Genomic DNA, 19,778 nt, shown 5'->3' on the forward strand with positions numbered 1-19,778 from the left:
TGAGTAGATGTTTATAAAGGCATGCAATTTTCTTAATTAGTTTAAATGTAACAGTACTGTTACTGTTTAGTTCTAAATTAACAATTCCTTGACAGTTCAAAAAAAATATTTACCTGACATGATGGCGTCTGGTTATCAAGCACTTGCACAATTATAATAATATTTGCGAAAGTATAATATTATATACGAAATAATGGAACTTCCTTGTTTATGAGCGTGTTAAGTATGTCGACATTAATATAGGCACGTGTGCAATACAATTGCTTGTTACAATGATTAATTGATTGTAATCTATTTTGATTACACATCCATACTACAGTGAAATCTCGATAATTTGATTTTGTTGACAATCAATTGGCCTATATAATCACGTCAACTACTTATATTACATGGCTATTCATTTATTTGAGGCTGGTCATAGTACAAATAGTAACATGCATACATATATAAAATTCTTAATTCAATGAATTGTAAGTGACAATAAGTAAAACATTAAGATGGTGTTTATGTCACAACTCAGATATATATTGAGACAAATGTCCCTAAAATTCAACATCATATCTACTCTACACATTACATAGTCAGAAACTAATGCTAACTTCGATTGGGTAAAATGTTAGCTACACATTTAAATAAGAAACAAAATTAACATTTGGACTGACTAAACGACTGGTAAGAGAAAAATCAGACTGAAATTTGACAGGAAATTTTACTAGAACTTCAAGATTACCTTTCAGTTAAATAATATGAATTGTCTCTTGAAAATACAACCTAAACATTCTATTTTTAACATGCAGTTTAGATACGACTGACAGTTTATCAAACTCAGGTGAGACTGAAATTTTTGTGTGAACATACTGCCAGTTCTCTTATCAAATCAAATTCATTAAGAACTAACATAAGTTACTTTAAAACTTATTCCTCCATCTATTACTATTATATCAGTACAAATGAAAGAAACTTTCAGTGGCTACTGAGTACTAAGTAAACCTATCGCTAAACAATAATAAAAAGGATAAAATTCTAAATTACCTACTGATACAAAATGTTTTACCTTTATTGCAGCAATCTGTAACAGTTTTTTGCAGTAACTTTTAAGTTAATAAGTTAACAATATCATCGTTGGAGAAAATAAAAACATTTTTTCGTAATTTGTGAATGGACTAAAATCAGGTTTAATCTAAAGAGCTTTCGCTATAAATTTCAGTCTTACATTTTCAAAAGCATAACAATGAAAATATAGTGTTACATGCACCTCATTTTAAACAGATTTTGTGCAAATTTGACATGGGGAGGTTCTCGTAACAGCCAGCTTCAAGTCTGAAGTGGACAACACCACAACTAAATTACAGGATAAAATGTATGTTCTTTTAAAAAGCGGAAACGAAAATATAAAGCCTCTCCAATCGACAAACATTCAGAAGAAACGTCCTACTTTTCAGAGAGGAACTGAGTAGCATAACAGATATATATATAACTGTTACAACACAATATGAATAATGTCAGTTGTAAAGTACATTAACATGAGTTTTTGTTTCTAATCGATCTTAAAAATTGTGAAATCTACAAAAAAAAAAACATGTCCGAGTAGGAAGTCGAAACCGGACTGCCTTGGCAATAAAACATTTTCTTCCTTTTTGTCCAGTGCACCACGTAGAAATTCGTACTTGACGACAGTTCACTATAACGCTAAAAATGTTTACGCAGTTTACCTCCGGTAATCCGTTTCAGGCACTGTCCAGTTTTGAATAGAAAATGGCAAAAACAGCTGGTTCGCAAGTGGTTCTATCCGTCAATAAATAAGGTTCAAAACCTTCAAATACAGCAATAATTTCCTGATATCTACACTTTTCTCTTTTCTTTTGTCGTCTTGCAATTTGAAGGTCATTGCCTTTAACAGGTAGTCAACTAATCCAAAGTCTGTAAAAGTGAAATGTTCATAATTCTTTCATAGGAAACATTGCTACCCATACAGTGTCCGCCAATAAGCGATTTATCCACAGAAAGATAACTCTCTTAAAAAATTACATCGTAATGAGTATAACCAATCCTATAATAAACACAAGATCAAAAGCCAGAGCTACAATGCCTAGCCATATGGCACAAACTAAAGTTTTCTCGTATTCTTCGTCATCCTCAGCAATCTTGGCCTGAAAGGTAAACAGAATTGGTAGCAAGTGCTTCGTAGATATTTATCACTGGTCATTCAAGTCCTTCAGTAGTACGTGAAAACGCTAATGTGTATGTGAATATTAACAAAAGTGTCTGATAAAATAGTTTAAAGAACTTAGAAATAGTTATAAGCACTTCCATTGTTCGTAACATTTCGGTCAAGTCAGCTCCTGCAAAAAGTTCCGTCATTAGGTTCGGATTTATTAAGTGCTACGTTTTATCAAAATTATTTTTATTACAAATCTTCAAAGTATTCCCATTTTACCGAAACACATTTTTATAACCTTTTTACCCAATCGCAAAAAGCAGATAAATAGTCTTATTTTAGTATCTGTTTGAGACACTGATAAATGACGCTGCAAAGAGAACTGAAGCATTTTTTTAACACTTGGAAATAAAAAGTCACATGGACTCAGGTCAGGTGAATAAGGCGGCGGATGGTTTACAACTTCCACATTTTCAGAAGCAAAAAAAAGACTTAACCTCGCACTTATGAGAGGAGGCATTGTCGTGTATATGATTGACTGTGACCATCCTTTGCTTGGACGTTTTTGATTGTAAAACATTTTCACTTTCTCCAGTACAGAGTTATTGTAGAATCATCCAGTGACTGTATGACCAGATGGGCAAGGTACATGAACGATTGGCCAACTAGAATTCAAGAAAACTGCGTACAACATGTTTTTCGAACTTAAGGTTCTCTTGGCAATTTAGGGGCGTTTTTTATCATTTCGCTTCCATCCATTCTATTTGGCTCAGACATGTGTACACAGGCTTCGTCACCTGTCAGCAAGTTATAAATAATCCAACTATCACAGCCTTTGTATGTTTTCAAAAGTTCCCAGGCACATTTAAAGCGTTGTTTCTTTAGCTCCTCAGTGAGCAAATTAGGTACCCACCTAGCGCAAACCTTTCTGAGATGCAAACGCTTTTTCAGAATTGATTGCACACTGCCTTCTGATATGCCAGTACAACTTGCTATATCTTATACCGACAATCGCGCATCCTGTTCGACCTCCGCTTTTACAGCAGCGATGTTTGCCTTGGTAACAGAGGTTCTAGGCCTACAAGAATAGATATCATCTTCGGCAGATATTTCCCAGCTGTAAAAGCTTTAACCCCCTAAAAACTGTGCGCATTGAAATGGCCCAAGGTCCATATATACCACACAATTCATCAAATATCTGCTTTGAATCTATATCATGCTTAATGCGGTAATCAATATAGCTACAAATTTCAGTCTTTTCGTCCATTTAACAATGTGACTAGTGAATTGGTCAGTCTATATGACTGCAGGTATTTCAAGTCATTTGAAAAGCAATTTGCACTAAATCAACGGATATCGTTAGCTATTGAAGATACCATTTAAGTGCATTGAAGCGTTTTAAAAAGTACCTGAAATAAAACTATGGAAGGCCATTAGTGTCAAAACCTTTTGCAGGACCCTCATACTTAAAAACGTTCACGGTTTAGATGAATAAAATGGGACTGTTTTAGAGATGCTGCTGTACTAAAGAGGTTTATGTAATTAGAAAGAAATTGTCTGTCTTTGTATAGAGTTGCTTTCTTTTTGGAAGTGTAGTTAATAGGGGAAACGTGATACTAGCTAATAGAGTGAACTGTACCTTATTTACACATATTATAGCATAGGCACCGATAAGCCAGCAAAACAGACAAAATGAAATCCAGGCCAAAACCTCCGCCTGTGTCAACGTCAGATGGAAAAGATTTTTGGGTCTAGTGACTTTAGGTGCTGGTTCTGTCTCAACCTGAATTGAAAACGAATGGAATTTCTAATGTTGAAACATAAACACTTGATTACTTCGCTTTAGCAAATTATGTTTAACTCTCACAGTGACCCAGGAAAACTGTCCAGATTTGCTAAGAAGAATTTATCTTAGATTTTAAACAGACAAATATTATTACCAAGTCTCATAAAGGTCAGACAGGAAATGTGGTCATTTGAGTGTTAACAATGTATATTTCTGATTTGACCTAGTGACCCAGTTTTTGACCTAGACAGAAATTGATTTCACAGCTATATAGACAAACAATCTGACAAAGTTTTATGAAAGTCAAATAGAAAATGTGGCTTCTTGAGTGTAAAAAGTTTTGTTATTCCATCACTATATTGTTATGAATTTACCTCAGTATAACTGAGTGAAATAAACAAATGAAGCCGAGACTGTTCCTCCAAGATTCAGTTTTTGATCATTGTCAGGAACATGTTTACTTACATTCTGTGCAAGGTAATTCTGTTGTTTACATGAAAAACTGTATATACTGATATATGAACATATCCAACATGAAAATTGCCCACGAAAATGAAAGAACATACCGTCTTGCCAGGTTCTGAAAAAAAAACAACATGATTTAACACTTCTTTAGATCATCAAACAACGAAACGTAAGGGCTTACCATATTACTTTTTCAAAGTCTGGTAGCTATGAGTACGAGGGATAACCGTATCATTAAGACTGAACATTGAAGAGAATCGGCAAAGTGCATGTTTTCCGTAAGCGCTTTCGGCATTCTCCGGTTATTTACGAAAAATCATGTGCGCGTTGAGCTACTCTATATTCTTAGAAAATTGTCGAACTGACTGACGAGAATAAGTAATCCCACGGAAATTGCCGAATGGCGTTACGAGTCCATTTTCTTAAAACAATAACCTTTAGCTGTATATTATGATGTTCTATAACTATAAGTTTGATAATTTCGGATTTGTGAATTTATAATTAATTTCTATCTGATTTCCACGACAGAGGTAATGTGACAGGAGAGAGTATCGGAAGGTGGATTACACTGAGCTAACGTGTAAATTGAAAGTAATACCTCAGTATTGGTTATAAATTAGACACGAGGCGAGGGGGAAAACGCACAGCCAGACTGTTCAAATTGTCCTATCAGCCGAGCTATTGGTTCACTCACGTATTTCTCCCCAGTTTCATAACCTTTTTCTGTACCTAGTTATACTTAATTGCATTATTATGCTAATAACTCTTCAATGACAAACCCTTGCGCAAAGCTTCATGTACTGGAGGAATGTTGTAGTGGTGTTAACGTTGGTACTGAAGGATATCAGTTTCTTTAGTAAAGTTGCAAGCTGGATTCCAAGTTCTCAGTCAAATATCCTTGTTTCTTTGTCAGTTTCTTTGTCAGTGAACATGGTTATTTTTTATTGTACAAAGAATGTAGATTAAATTGTAATAAAACTTTTAAACGCTAGGATGAAAACTTGATACTTTTCTTTTAACAGTGTTAATACCGCGTATAATGCACAATCTCTATACAAATAGTAAATTCAAGCAATATACAAGTGGAATTAGATATTTTCTTGTCGTTACTATTGCATCATGTTTAGACACAAAATCGGTGGAAAGACCCCGAATCACAACGTACGTACAAGAAATAGTTAATAGTTGACACCTTCAAGTGAAAACAAGCAAGAGATTACACCGATGTTACAGTGTCTCCTATCACCCAGCGCTTCGTGCCGGAGCATTAAAGAAGTGACTGTAAAGCCCTCTACAGACGGTAGGTTTTTGTTGTACAACACTAATTATCTCAAAGATGTACAATTTTGAAATTGTACATTTTTACACATACAGACAGTATTCCATTCCCATATAAATCACAGAGATTTACCTAGTAAACATAGTGCATCAGGCACCGAAAAGAATGTAACCATTAATAATAAAAAATAATATTCACCTTTTTATGTCCCATGAATTTGATTACGCATGACACAAATGAGCCAAGCCATGAGAAAACCAACATAGTGGTTTTGCGACCAGCATGGATGCAGACCAGCCTGTGCATCCGCGCAGTCTGGTCAGGATCAATGATGTTTGCTTTCAAAGTCTATTGCAATTAGAGAAACCGTTAGCGAACAGCATGGACCAGACTGCGCGGATGCTGGTCGGAAACGCACTTTGTTGGTTTTCTCATGGCGCGGCTCAAATCATTTAATTTTTCAGTGTCATCCTTTTTCCATTATGCATTAGAAGCCATTTTATATTCAGATTTGTGTTTATTTTTTGGGCAATTGTTTCTGGAACTTCATTCACTTGCCTCTTATCAACTAATTATTTACCAATTTGTTGCTTGACAACGTGGGTGGTACGTAAGGCAAGACTTACGAAATAGAACATGTCCTAATCTGTAAGTCAAGACTTAAGATTTACGAAATCGAGGAATAGCATCATACACACGATAATATTTGGCTGTACATCTTAAATTTAATTGGTGTTGTACAACAAAAACTTACCGTCTGTAGAGGGCTTAACCTATGTAGCGATATATAATAATATAAAATTAGTTCATGACATTTCCTGGTAATTTTTAGGTGTTCATATTATGTATTTACTGTGTTTATATTAATAATGTCACATTCATCATAGCTGTAAATATAGGAACTGTAAAAGTCTGGGTGAATAGCTGGCGTAGGCATGAAACAAATACAATATTAAATGTTCGGGTTTATGTCTCATTTTTTGCTGTTGTTGCGTGCGTGCGTGCGTGCGTGTGTGTTTTATTTTTATATGGAAACCGTTATTTTCCAAATACTAAAAAATACTAAATGCTTAGACAAAAATGTATCATAAGTGATTCGATAAAGTTTTTAAAATCAACCATACGATAAAAGTACTTGTTATTAGATTTAAATTATAGGCAACGTTATCAGATCGATTTTAAACGCTGTAAATTATAGTTTTCTGTTCAATATGAATCTTGTAACATTGATTCATATCTTATGGTTCCCATGTAAAAGTCGAATATTGATAGTCCTACATTAATAAATATTATGGACAATTATTCTGCTCATCACATTGGAGGATAATTTCATATTAAAATCATTCTAATGCAAAATGTTCTAGACAAGTAAACACATGCATCATTATCAGCCAATCACATATCTCAGAGACTGATGACATATGTTATTTACTCAATTAATATGTTGATATTTTTAGATATGTGTTAGGGATTTGTCGATTCATATACACATGTAGATCGATTTTAACAGTCACAGAAGCATTAGAGAAGTGGCCACCTATGTATTTCAACATAAAATTATATATTATGCACTATTCTATGCGGTCTAACAATGCACAATAAAAGCAATCAGTTAAAAATACATTATATAATAATGTTCTATACAAAATCCCAGATCAAGCTACTGTTGTAATGACCCTTTATTATATATCTCGTCGCTTTTTATCGAACAAAATCTTAAATGTTTGTCTCAAAAGCAGTGCATTTTCCAAGTTCATTTTCCAATATCTGATCAGATGGCATTGAAAGCCTAAAATCTGTTAATAGAATATGTTGATTACCATTGCATTAGATAAAGATGTTCATGTTTGTTTGAATGATAAGAGGTACTTATCGGTACAGCATTTAATAGTTTTGATGTTTACAAATATATAAGACTTTTCTCAGACATGGTTTAAAACTCACAATACAGTCAGAAGTATTTATTCACACTATCATAATAAAGTTACAAGATACGCTTTGTACATATTTATAAAAGCAATTCGCCAGTGCTGTTCAATGGTTTGGTATTACAGAAAAACAGAAAAAAATTACCTGTATTTCCCCATTTTCTTATCATAATCAAACACTTATGTACCTTCTGGCCCTATCAAATTTAAATGTTTAACAAAATAGAAAAAAACGTAATTTACCTGCCATGATGTTTGGTAATAAGCCTCTCTGCAAATATTCTGTATAATGATGCTTTGTTGATAAACGTGAAAGTTAGCACATGCGCAATAAAAACGAAACAAGCCAGTGTAGGGCATACATAAAGTAGTTTTTTGAACGAACATGAGAATAAAACAACTTGCATCATACTTAATACCCCCACCCCCACCCCCAACCCCAAAACACATACACACAAACACCTCCCCGCACTACCTTAGTGGCAATAACAAAACCTTTAGGGACAGCGTGATGCTGTCCCGCAGGGCAACTACAAAATATCAGATCATAAGCCATCGAATAAGGCTACCCCTACCCCGCCTTCTGTCCACACAGGACGCTGACTTCATGTAACATAATTTTAGCATCTGTAGTGTATTTAAGCTTAATAACAACAAGTTTAGCAAAGGTCTACCAACATTTCCGTACTTTAAACTTGTCAGGAATAATAAATTTGGCCAATTTATATCAATATATATCAATTGTCTGCGGTGTTTGAAACTGAAATTCATTTGAGTGACGTTAACTAAACAAATAACATTTAGTATTTCGGAAAGAAAAAATATTATGCTAATGGTCTCAAACAGAAATTCAGATGACAGTTGGATATAACTGAAGTATAATAAGAAACAGTTTTGAATACCAATGGTACATTTTTGTAAATAATCTTTTAAAAATTATGTTGAAATTAAAACCATGATGCTCTTTCTTATATGTTCTTTTTATTTGTTCAACTTTTACAGGTATATCAAGGGAACTTAATCTTCTTATATTCATTTTCATTTTGGCGCAATTAGCTTCTCTTGAATTGCTTGCCCTCGGCAATCATGAACACCATCACCACCGTGATATCGTACTGTCGTGGCACCGTGTGTTACCGATGCAACAACGATAACACGTAATGGCGTATTATATCATTGCACAGATCACTACTGTCGTACTAGTACGGTGCGGCATTACGTGTTCTTGGTGGAATAGCGATCGCACGATGATGAAGATGGCGCCGTCGTGCTATCGTCGCCGCAACATATACCATGACAGTACGATAGCACGATGGTGATGACACGTTTGCTCTGACCATTTTCGTTATAAATCCTGTCACTTAATAGATTCCTATAGAAATATGAATTCTGCAAAAACATAAAACATTCAGAAAAAAACATGTAAAAACACGTAATATGCGAGCTTAATATAAAATGTATTGCCCTTTGCATTTACCTATATCAATGCAAAATATATGGAAGTGAAACACTAATAACCGGTTTGGGGAGAAAATACAATCAGAGGGAACTGATAACCAAGTGGGAGAATAATTAGCTGGCCATGAACTGCACATATAACAATATACATCATTTTTGTATATGAATGGATTAGAAAACAAGTTTACAAAACTTATATGAATTCTTCTCCATTAGGAAATGTTTACACAATAGCAACAATTATGCAGATTAAGTACGAATGTGAAATCTATGATGGTGAGATTTGGAAGAGATAAAATACTGCGACTATAAATGCCTTAGATTAATTATTAGATTGCCTGTCAAAACTTTGAATAATTACGGTAAGAAGGCATCAAAAATAAAAATAATAAGAGTCCACGAATCAATAAAAATGAAAAATATGAACACAACAAGTTCAACACACGGCTAAAGATTAAGCTTTCAATATCTTTATCCCGAAAACATTTATATGACTATCCCCTACACTGATTAAATTGTTCAGTTACTCTTAATTTGCCCATAAAATGGTAAAATAGACTGCTAAAATAGAAAAAGTGGAAACCACACAGGTCGCTTACATCCATTCCCCTTAATAGCTTTACATGTTGTGAAAACTTATTACATATATTTGTATAAAACTGTGCCATTGTTGACAGACAGATCACTGTTTCAGATGCAGTGGCTGGCATACCTGTTCCGCATAGAGTAGGTGTGCAGCAATCAACGATTTATTACCCACAAAGTTCACTTCCGTAAAAAATAACAGGCAATATCGTCGAGTCGTACAGCTTTACAAAAACGTCATATGTCAAAGACCCTATAACTTTAGATTTGGCAATCATGCTTGTGCATTGAGCTACATGCTTAGCACTGATCATGCAGAGTACCTAGGTAAGTGTATTGACCCGTAAGTGTCAGCTCATTGTCACAGCATGTAAAGCTAACAGAAGACCTGTAATACGAACAAAACAAGAAATCTTTAAAAATGATGGTCGGCGAATTGTAATAAGGAAAGAAGTTTATGAATTTTTCATCTAACATTCATCTTTCATCTAACATTTTTTTTAAATTGCAAAACTAAACACTAAACTTTAACAATTTAAATGGTTCTCTTTTAATTTTTCGCAAAGGTTTCGTAGGGTTGCAATTTTGTTTCGTTTATCCTTAGACGAATAATTACAGCAGTAGTTTGATGAAGATTCATGAAGCGGTTCATGATGAGAACAGGTCATTTAACGTGTTTATATTTTTAGCTAAATTAGTCCCTATCCCCATTTGTAAGAAAATAGCAGGAGACCTTACAATATTGTTACACATCGAGTTTGATAAAAATCCATTACAAAGGCATATCTACTTTTAGCTATAGTGGTCCCTAATAGGGCCCAAGTTCCTATATAAATAAATTTGGAAGAGGACCTTATAATGATGCTCCAGACCAAGTATGACAAAGATCCACCAATCTGTTCATGAGACGCTGTATAAAGGCATTTCTAGTTTTAGCTCTAGTAGCCCCTAAAAGGGGTTAAATGTCCCAGCTGAACAAAGTTGGCTGCGGACCTAATAAAGATGCTACAAATCAAGTTTGATTAGAATACATGAAAAAAAATCAGTTAAAGGATTTTTTTTATTTATTATTTATTTCTAAAATAGGCCAACTGATCCCGCTTTAACAAATGCATATTCGCTATTCATGCATCTTTGGACAATGACGTCACACCTATAAAAAAGTGAAGGTCAAGCAAAACATACAATTGTAATTCTTTCAATATTTCTGTTTCATAAGCAAAGTTTGACCGTAGTCATATCACATAGATAAACTGAATGCAGCGTACCTCCATTTCAGTGTAATGAGATTCAGTCATTATATAGCATATATATATAGAATAAAACAGATTTCAACTGAGTTCAATATTTGCATACCATACTAAAGAAAAATATTCATATATAATAAATCAGTTAAATAATTTATAACAAATATATCAAAGCAAACAACAAGGACAATCTTTTAAAAAGCACTTCTCTACATAAAAGACTCTTATCACACCCTTATTCATGTGATACGCAGACCGTATTCAACTCTTTCTTTAATTTGATATATGTTGGCATTTGAACAGGTTTTTATCATATTTATTAAACTTACTTATCATTTTGAGATATATCAATATTCTTGCTAAATATACTGAGCCAAAGTTAGCTTTAAAACTGTGAACAGCGTCGTTTAGGATAAACGCTTTGTCTATATTTCACTCAGCGTAGCACAATCAACAGAGTGAAAGAAATTGACACTCTCGTCCAATCAGGCTGAGTGTTGCATAAATCTTCTATTTTGATAAATTATCTATAATGCGTTATCAAGTAGTTTGATTTGCAAACTGAAGTCACGTGGCATAGGTAACGAAAACGAATTTAAACGGCGTCGCCGAAAAAAGGTCAATGTTACCGTTAGTTTTCATCAATTCAATTGCCCCTGAATTTAACATACACCATTTGGATAATATTTCCAGCGTAGATTGCAAATCATGAATTATTTTCAGCAGTTAGTGACACGAGCGTACCACTGCTTCATTGTTTAATCAACTTCTATGACAATTAAACTTTATTAACAGCTATTTTTCAGATATTATAATATTATGCGTTTCTCAAAATTTTAGCAATATTCTATATTCAACGGGTACTGAGACTGCACTCATTCGACATCATCTATTTCAAACGCAATACGATTTTTACTTGTGATTACGAATTGTAATTTACAGAAAGAAATGTCTCCTTTAAAAAGTGGAAACGAAAATAGAAACCCTCTCTAATCGACAAACGTTCAGGAAACGCCCTTCTTTTTAGACAGGCACTGAGAAGCATTACAAATACCTGTATATAATTGTTACAACACAATGTGAATGGTGCAAGTTGTACGGTATGAAACGACATTGTTATAACTGAAACAGCATAGGAATAAAATGCTTTTTCATACACATACATTTCCAAGTCTTAAAGAGAATATACACCAGATTTTGGCTAAAATGATCTTTGTTTAGCAGTGGTTTGGTTATATTATAAACTTTAGAACATGATACTTTGTTTCCAAATGAAAAAAAAAGTGAAATCAGAGAAAAATCAAATGTCTGAATCGGGGTCGCACCCAGGCTGCCTCGAGAAAAAACTTTATTTCCTTTTTGACCAATACACCACGAATGAATTCGTGCTTAAACGGCAGTAATAATTACGGCGGTTTAACTTCGGTAACCGTTACAAACGCCATCCAGTTCGCATCTGTTTACATCTGCCTTAACTAAGGTTCTAAACCTTCTTAAGAAATATAGCAATGATTTCCTGATATCTAACTTTTTTTTTCCTTTTCTGCTGTCTTTCAATCTGGAGGTTAGTGCTTTTAACAGATAGTCAACGAATCCGAATTTATAAAATGTCAGATGTTCCAAATGCTTTCATAGGAAACATTGATACCTTTCAGTGTCCGCAATTATGCGATTTGTCCACGAAGGAGATAACTCCCTTATACCTTAATGACGATTAAGAGTGTAACCAATCCTATAATAAAGACAAGATCAAAAGCCAGGGCTACAATGCCTAGCCATGTGGCACAAACTAAAGTTTTCTCGTATTCTTCGTCATCCTCAGCAATCTTGGCCTGAAAGGTAAACAGAATTGTTAGCAATTGAAGCCCGTCAGTAATACGTGAAAACGATAATGTGTGACATAGAAAAAAACCTTCTAATAAAATAGTTTTTTAAAAAAAATTAAAAATAATTATAAGCACTTCCATTGTTCGTAACATTTCGGCCAAGTCAGCTCCTATGTATTTAAAACGTTCACGGTTTAGATGACTAAAATAGGCCTATTTTAATGCTGCTGCTAAGTACTAAGATGTATATGAACTTGGAAAGAAATTGTCTGTCTTTGTATGGAGTTACGTTCTCTCTTGAAGTGTAGTTGATAGGGGTAAAAAGAGTGAACTGTACCTTATTTACACATATTATAGCGTAGCCACCGATAGGCCAGCAACACAGACAGAATGAAATCCAAGCCAAAACCTCGGCCTGTGTCAACGTTAGATGGAAACGTTTTTTGGGTCCAGTGACATTAAGTACTGGTTCTGTTTCAACCTGAATTGAAAACAATGCAATGCAAATAGGTACTTCACTTTAGTAAATTATATTTAATTCTAACAGTGACCCAGGAAATGTTTTGCTAAGAAGATTTATTTATTAATCATTGCATAATACCTTCCCCTAAATTCTTACACCACAGTATTGAGGCTATGATATTATGTTCACTGGCTACATGAACTGTATCGTCTTTCCCGCCATTATACCAATGCAGTAAATACACGTACACTTACATTAGTTCTAAGCTATATTGTCTTTATCTAAGTCTTATTTGTATGTTTTTAGTATATTTTCATACTTTCGTCGACTATTTCCATTTTTTTCACGTTGGTATATTTTAAAATCCCGTATATTATTCCTTAAAAGGTTTTGTGGGTTTAGAGCTCTTGAAAACAATCGTGAAACGATCATGTTTTAAACAAAGGCGGCATTTTTGAATTTTACTGGTTAATATTCTAAGACTGAACATTTTGAGATGCGTGGAGTCAATTGTCATTGCTCTTAGTAGTCTAAATAGTTTTATTAAGCTTCCGAGTAAGGCAATGGATTTTTTTTCATCACGTATTACATATGAATATTTCATCTATTCTTTGACAACTAACTTGAAAATCTTAAATTTAGAATGTTCAAATAAACATAGAAGAGCTTATTCTTTACTTGTATCTAAAATAGACAATAATTTCTGTAACAGGCTGAAAATACTTCAGGCTTGACAGGGAATCGAACCCGGGACGGACACTCTACAGCGTCACTATAAAGCTAGCTCAATAGCAAGGAAGTTTAAGTGCACCCTTCTACTCTGTCCTACTACATACACCCCCTCCATTTTAGAATTCATCCTCGAATTCCAGGAGTTTGTACAGGTATGGAAAGTATTGAGATGCAGCTGGTGTATTTTTTCAAGAAGAAGGTCCTGTATCGCTCACCTATTTCTTACCAAAGATAACCTAGTATCTAATTTGACCTAGATTTATTTCAAAGAGGCAAACATTTTACCATGTCTTACGTACATCAGGCTGATCATTGACCAAATTTTTTTCAATGATTTGATCTAGTGACATAGTTTTTTTTTACTTCAATTACTCCACATTTGAACATTACCTAGATTCTATATAGACAACAGTCCGACAAAAATGTATGATTATCAAGTTGAAAAAGTGGCGTTTGAAGTGTTAGCACAGTTTTTCTATGATTTGAGCTAATGGCTTAGATCAGTTTACAAATTAATCTAAGATTTAAAACAGATAAATATAGGAAATGTTGTCCTATGGGTGTTAACAATGTCTTTCCATGCTTTGACCTAGTCGCCTAGTTTTGACCTAGATAATCTAGTTTTTAACTTGAAATAGATTTCATAGAGACAAACGTCTGACAAAGTTGTCTGTTAATCAAGTAGAAAAGGTGCTCTCTTGAGTGTTAAAAGGTTTTTTTCCTATGATTCGAAGTAATGACATAATTTAAGATCTCAGGTAACCTAGTTTCAAACTTGACTTAGCTCTCAAAACAGCAAACGTTCTAAGATAAAGTAGTAAATGTGGCCTGTGTTTTGTTAACAATGTTTTTCTATCACTGACCTACCGACATCGGGTAACCAAATTCTGAGCTTGACCTAGATTTTACTGAGACAAACATTCTGGCACAGATCTATGATGATCAAGTAGATAATGTGATTTCTTAAGTGTTAACGATGTTTTTTCTTGTTTTGACCTACTAAACTAGTTTCTGAACACATGTAAACAAGTTTTGATCTTAACATTGATTTCACAAAGACAAATATTCTGACAAAGTTTTAGTAAGATCACACAGACAATGTGGCCTCTAGCTAATTAACATGGTTTTTCTATGATTTTGACATAGTGTCTAGTTTTTGATCTCAGATTACTTAATTTTAAAGTTTACTTCGATTTCATACAAAAAAATTTCTGACAAAGCTTCAAGACGATAAAACAGAACATTTAGCCTCTTAGTGTTTACAAGGTTTCTCTAGGATTTAACCCAGTTTCCTAGTGTTTATGTCTGGTAACCCAGTTTTAAACTTCGTAGTCGAGAATTTTTCATAACGTTGAGGTAGAAACTGTGGCCTCTAGACTGGTAACAAGGTTTCCTTATCAAACTGACTTAGTGACCTAGATTCTGATCCTAAATGACCCAGTAATGGACTTGCCTGAGATTTTATTAATGAAGTTTCATTAAGTCTGGACTAAAACTCTAATCTCTAGAGTGCTTACGGTACAATCATTGACGAGGCATGACGCTCAACGACGACGGACAACGGACACTGGGTGAGCTAAAATAACCAAAGCACTTCCTCGGTCAATAGTTTACCTTGGTAATAAATAACTTCGCCACAAAATACTTGTGATTAGAACGTCTGAACAGAGTTTTGTCAAAATAGAAATGACTGTGAAATCTTTATATTCTTTGTAAGACACAAAAATGTCATAGTAAAGCAAAGAACATCGAAGTATTGGGAAATATTATTGTGTTCATCTATTGATATGCATAACAGGCTTTTACTCTAAAATTAACTAAACACATATTTTTGTATGGTTGTGAACTTCGGGCGCTACGAAAATACAAGTGTTACAGAAAGACTTAAATTTTTGAAAAACATTTTAAATCTGAAATTTTAGGAATATAAAGAGACCGCTGTCCTGCAACTGTTTATATCAAAAACGAGTGTTGTATCCTTTTGGTCAAAACATTTTAGGACCGGATTTGTGAAGAACTCTAGCTTATGTAAGAACCTGTTTGACATACCACATGTATCAATTCCATACATATACTCAGTTCCAAAAGAAAGAGTGCACTTTTTAAGTTTAAATATTTCAAAAAATTCCCCGACGTTTTTGTTTCATTTTTTTCATACACTACCTCTCGTATAACTCAAAGTCTAAAATGCACACCAATTTGTTTACGAACTGATTTAAATTTTGGTACCAAACATTATACGTTTTCATGAAAATAACCGAGAAAAAATAACAGAAAACTATGTGCACACTTTCTTTTGGAACTGAGTGTATATTACAGATCTAATCTATGGCCTACTGTTATTCCATTGCATTGCTGCATTGTTATTCGTATTAATTATAAAATGAGTTGAGACTATGTGATCCTCCACTTGTCAGGTTCTGAAAAAAAACATGAGACACTTTTTTAGTTCTTCATAAAACGAAACGAATGGGCGAACCATATTGCCATTTCAAAGTTACGAGGCAGAAGCGGATTATTAAGACAGATAGTGGACCCGTCAGGACAATCGGCAAATAACGTAGTCTCCGTACATGAATTAGGCATTCTCCATTTTTTTACGAAAGAAGACTGGTGTCGTATTTACGTATTTACTCTCTACGTTTTATGGAGTAGTAGTCTCACAACCAGTTTGGGACCAGGCTAGGTGCGCGTTGGGCTACTTTACGTACAAAGAAATCCTAAATTGCCGGACGAGAATAAGTAATCGCACATAAATTGCCGAATGCCATTACGAGTCCATTTTCTTAGGGAAAAAATAGTATGAAAGTATGAATCATAAACTGGTCACAAGGTTAGGCGAAAATGCACAGCTAGACTGTTCAAATATTCCTATGGACTGAACTGAAAGGTCGCTTACATATTTTCCCCAGTTTCAAAAACACTTTTCTGTACAGTGTCAACTCGAATTACATTATTGTGTTATTAACTCTACAATGTTGAGAACTTTGCGGCCCAAGGTTGGGGCATTGCGCTAAGTCAAGATGATGACCAGTCGTCTTTACAAGACTACCTCCTGTTCTGGAGGAGGGGTTGCAGCACTGAAGGGTATCATTTTACTAAATTTGCAAGCTTGATTCCAAATTCATTGTCAAATATCATCGTTGCTTTTTCAGTGCATATGGCCATTCGTTATTGTACAAAATATGTAGATTAAATCCAAATGCAAGATTCTTGATAAAAGATTACATAAAAGAGCTCAATTAGCCTGGCTTATCAAAAACGCAAGTAAGAGAACTTAAATATTTTGTTTAACAGTGTTAATACCGCGTACAACTGAAATCTTCTGTTCACAATTTTTAGCTCGACTATTTAAAGAATATATAGAGTTATTGGACTCGCCCGTGCGTCGGTGTCGGCGTCCCGGTTTGGTTAAGATTTTGTATGTAAGCTGGTATCTCAGTAACCACTTGGTGGTATGGCACTTATTCACTATTATAAACTGACTTACACTGCACAGGTTCCGTAACTCTCTTTTGCTTTTTTACAAAAGTATGTCCCTTTTTCGACTTAAAAATATTTGGTAAAGGTTTTGTATATCAGCTGGTATCTCAGTACCCAAAAATAATGCCCCTTTTTCGACTTAGAAATTAAAAAAGGGCATAATTTTGTAAAAGTGCAAAGTAGACTTATGGAACGTGACACTGCATGTCAGATCATGACACTGGACAAGTGTGTGAAGTTTCAATCCATTCCAAAGAGTGGATACTGAGATACCAGCTTAGCAGTTTTTGGTTAAGGTTTGGTATGTATGCTGGTATCTCAGTACCCACTCTTTGGAATGGATTGAAACTTCACACACTTGTCCACTGTTAGGAGCTGATAAACACTGTGCAGGGTCCATAACTCTGTTTTGAATTTTTACAAAATTATGCCCCTTTTTCGACTTTTGTATTTATTCAGTTGACAAGGCTGTTGAATAGCCAAGCGTTGCTGTCCTCCGACAGCTCTTGTTATGTAAATTAGTTTATACATAATTTATTTTAGGTCGATTGTGAAGGAAGTTCTACAACTTATATTAATCACTCTCGACACCTCATTCCTGATGGAATCCATCGCCACGAGGGTATGAGAGAAGAGGCCAGTTTCTGCCCTTTTAATGCTAAGCGCCAAGCAAGGGAGCCACTGGTACCATTTTTCACGTCTTTGGTATGACGCGGCCGGGGATCGAACCCACGACCTCCCGCACTCGAAGCGGACGCTTTACCACTAGGCTACCGAATACTAAATACTTAGCTTAAACGTATGTAAATTATTAAGTCATATACAAGTGAATGTTTTACCTTTTCAATCTTTGTTCGTTTCTTCAGCCTTATGTTTAGAAACTAAACCATTTGAGAATACCCCGGACAGTTTATAGAAACGTGACACCTTCAAGTGAAAGAAGAAAGTCTTATAGTGATAACGCAACAAGTTGGTTCGAGTACTTTAGTCAGATTGGTTTTTAATTGTTCAGGCGCGCAGCGCTGGGCAATAAGAGAAACTCGAACCAACTTGTTGCGTTATCACTATAAGATTTGCATTTGTCATTATCTCATAAAAAAAAAGAAAAAGTTGAAATTTTGTGACAAATTCTTTATCAGTCTAGTGGCTAGTCTAGCATAGCTGCAATAAGAGATTGTAAAACGGCTTTGTTGACGAGGGCATAAACAAATGGAATATTCGCACTGACTTACTGCGAGTTAAAAAGATTTGATTTCTATTTGTAATTTAATCTAAATATGTACTGCTTAGAAAAATGTAACGGGTTTATGTCTCATTGTTTTTTGTTGTTGTTGTTGTTGTTGTTGTTTATTAATGTCAAAAATTGAAATCGTTGTTTTCCAAATACTAAATACTTAGCTTAAACGTATCGTTATTGATTTGACATAGTAGTTATGATAATAGAATAAATCATACGATGAAATACTTGTCGTTATCAGACGTAATTTATAGGCTTCTTTATCAGATAGATTTGAGTGGCTATAAATATATATATCTGTTCAATATGGTTTCTTGTCTTATGGTTCCCATGTTTACACATATATACTGTACCCATGTATACATTTAAAAGAACCCTGTAATTTCCAAGTTCGTTAATTGTCACTTAGAACGAAAGAGCGGGGATCTATTCTACAATATGCATCTTCCTATTCGAGATCTATTAATAGAATATGTTGTATATAATTCCATTATGTTCCTGTTTATTTGAATGAGGATTTTCTCAACAATATTTTTGATGCTTACAAAATATACGAGATATGTTTTAAATATCACAATACAGCCAGAAGTATTGATTCACACTATCATAATAAAAGCAATCCGCCAGTGCTGTTCAGTCGTATGGTATTACAGACATAAAGAAAATATCGATCGATAAAGAAAATATCGATCATCACAATATTCTGAAATGTATTTCCCCAAACATAAGCTGAAGTAATTATGTAAATGCTGGCTCCTATCAAATTTAAACATTGAAAATATAGAAGAAAGTAACTTACCCACTATGACGTTTGGTAATAAGCCTCTGCACAAATATAATGATACTTCCTTTATAAACAAGCTACAGTGAACGTGAAAATAAGCACGTGCGCATTAAAACCGGAAGAAACAAGTGTAGGGCGTACATGAAGTAGATTTGTGATAAAACATGATAAACAACTCCCATAATCCTTAACTGCCTCCCCCCCCCCATCCCCACCCACAGCACTACCCTAGTCCAAGTAATAGGACCTTTAGGTACCGCGTGTTAACTTTTGACCGTCGCTGTCCCGTCATAAGCATTCTATACATAGAGCGTGACGTCACATATTCCGTCTAACCTCTATACTAG

At 34.4% G+C, this 19,778-nt stretch overlaps 1 protein-coding gene across 4 annotated transcripts in view; it reads right to left on the reverse strand.

Moving 5' to 3' along the window:
• The window catches only part of LOC123525263 (zinc finger protein 79-like), a 65,634-nt gene extending 45,937 nt beyond the window's left edge, over window positions 1–19,697 (reverse strand). The window contains exons 1-7 of one of the 4 annotated variants that reach the window (XR_008366667.1): window positions 19,447–19,697; window positions 18,250–18,337; window positions 16,265–16,347; window positions 13,070–13,213; window positions 4,410–12,738; window positions 3,798–3,941; window positions 114–2,150 (exon numbers count right to left, since the gene is read on the reverse strand). The gene's annotated coding sequence lies outside the window, so the exon portion shown is untranslated. Of the gene's footprint in view, window positions 1–113; window positions 2,151–3,797; window positions 3,942–4,409; window positions 12,739–13,069; window positions 13,214–16,264; window positions 16,348–18,249; window positions 18,338–19,446 lie in introns of those variants that run through there. The other 3 variants (XR_008366668.1, XM_045304171.2, XM_053521149.1) reach the window with 3 other exon arrangements.
• Between the last annotated feature and the right edge of the window lie 81 nt (window positions 19,698–19,778).

The sequence above is a fragment of the Mercenaria mercenaria genome, chromosome 1, assembly GCF_021730395.1.
Source record: "Mercenaria mercenaria strain notata chromosome 1, MADL_Memer_1, whole genome shotgun sequence".
Classification (NCBI taxonomy): domain Eukaryota; kingdom Metazoa; phylum Mollusca; class Bivalvia; order Venerida; family Veneridae; genus Mercenaria; species Mercenaria mercenaria.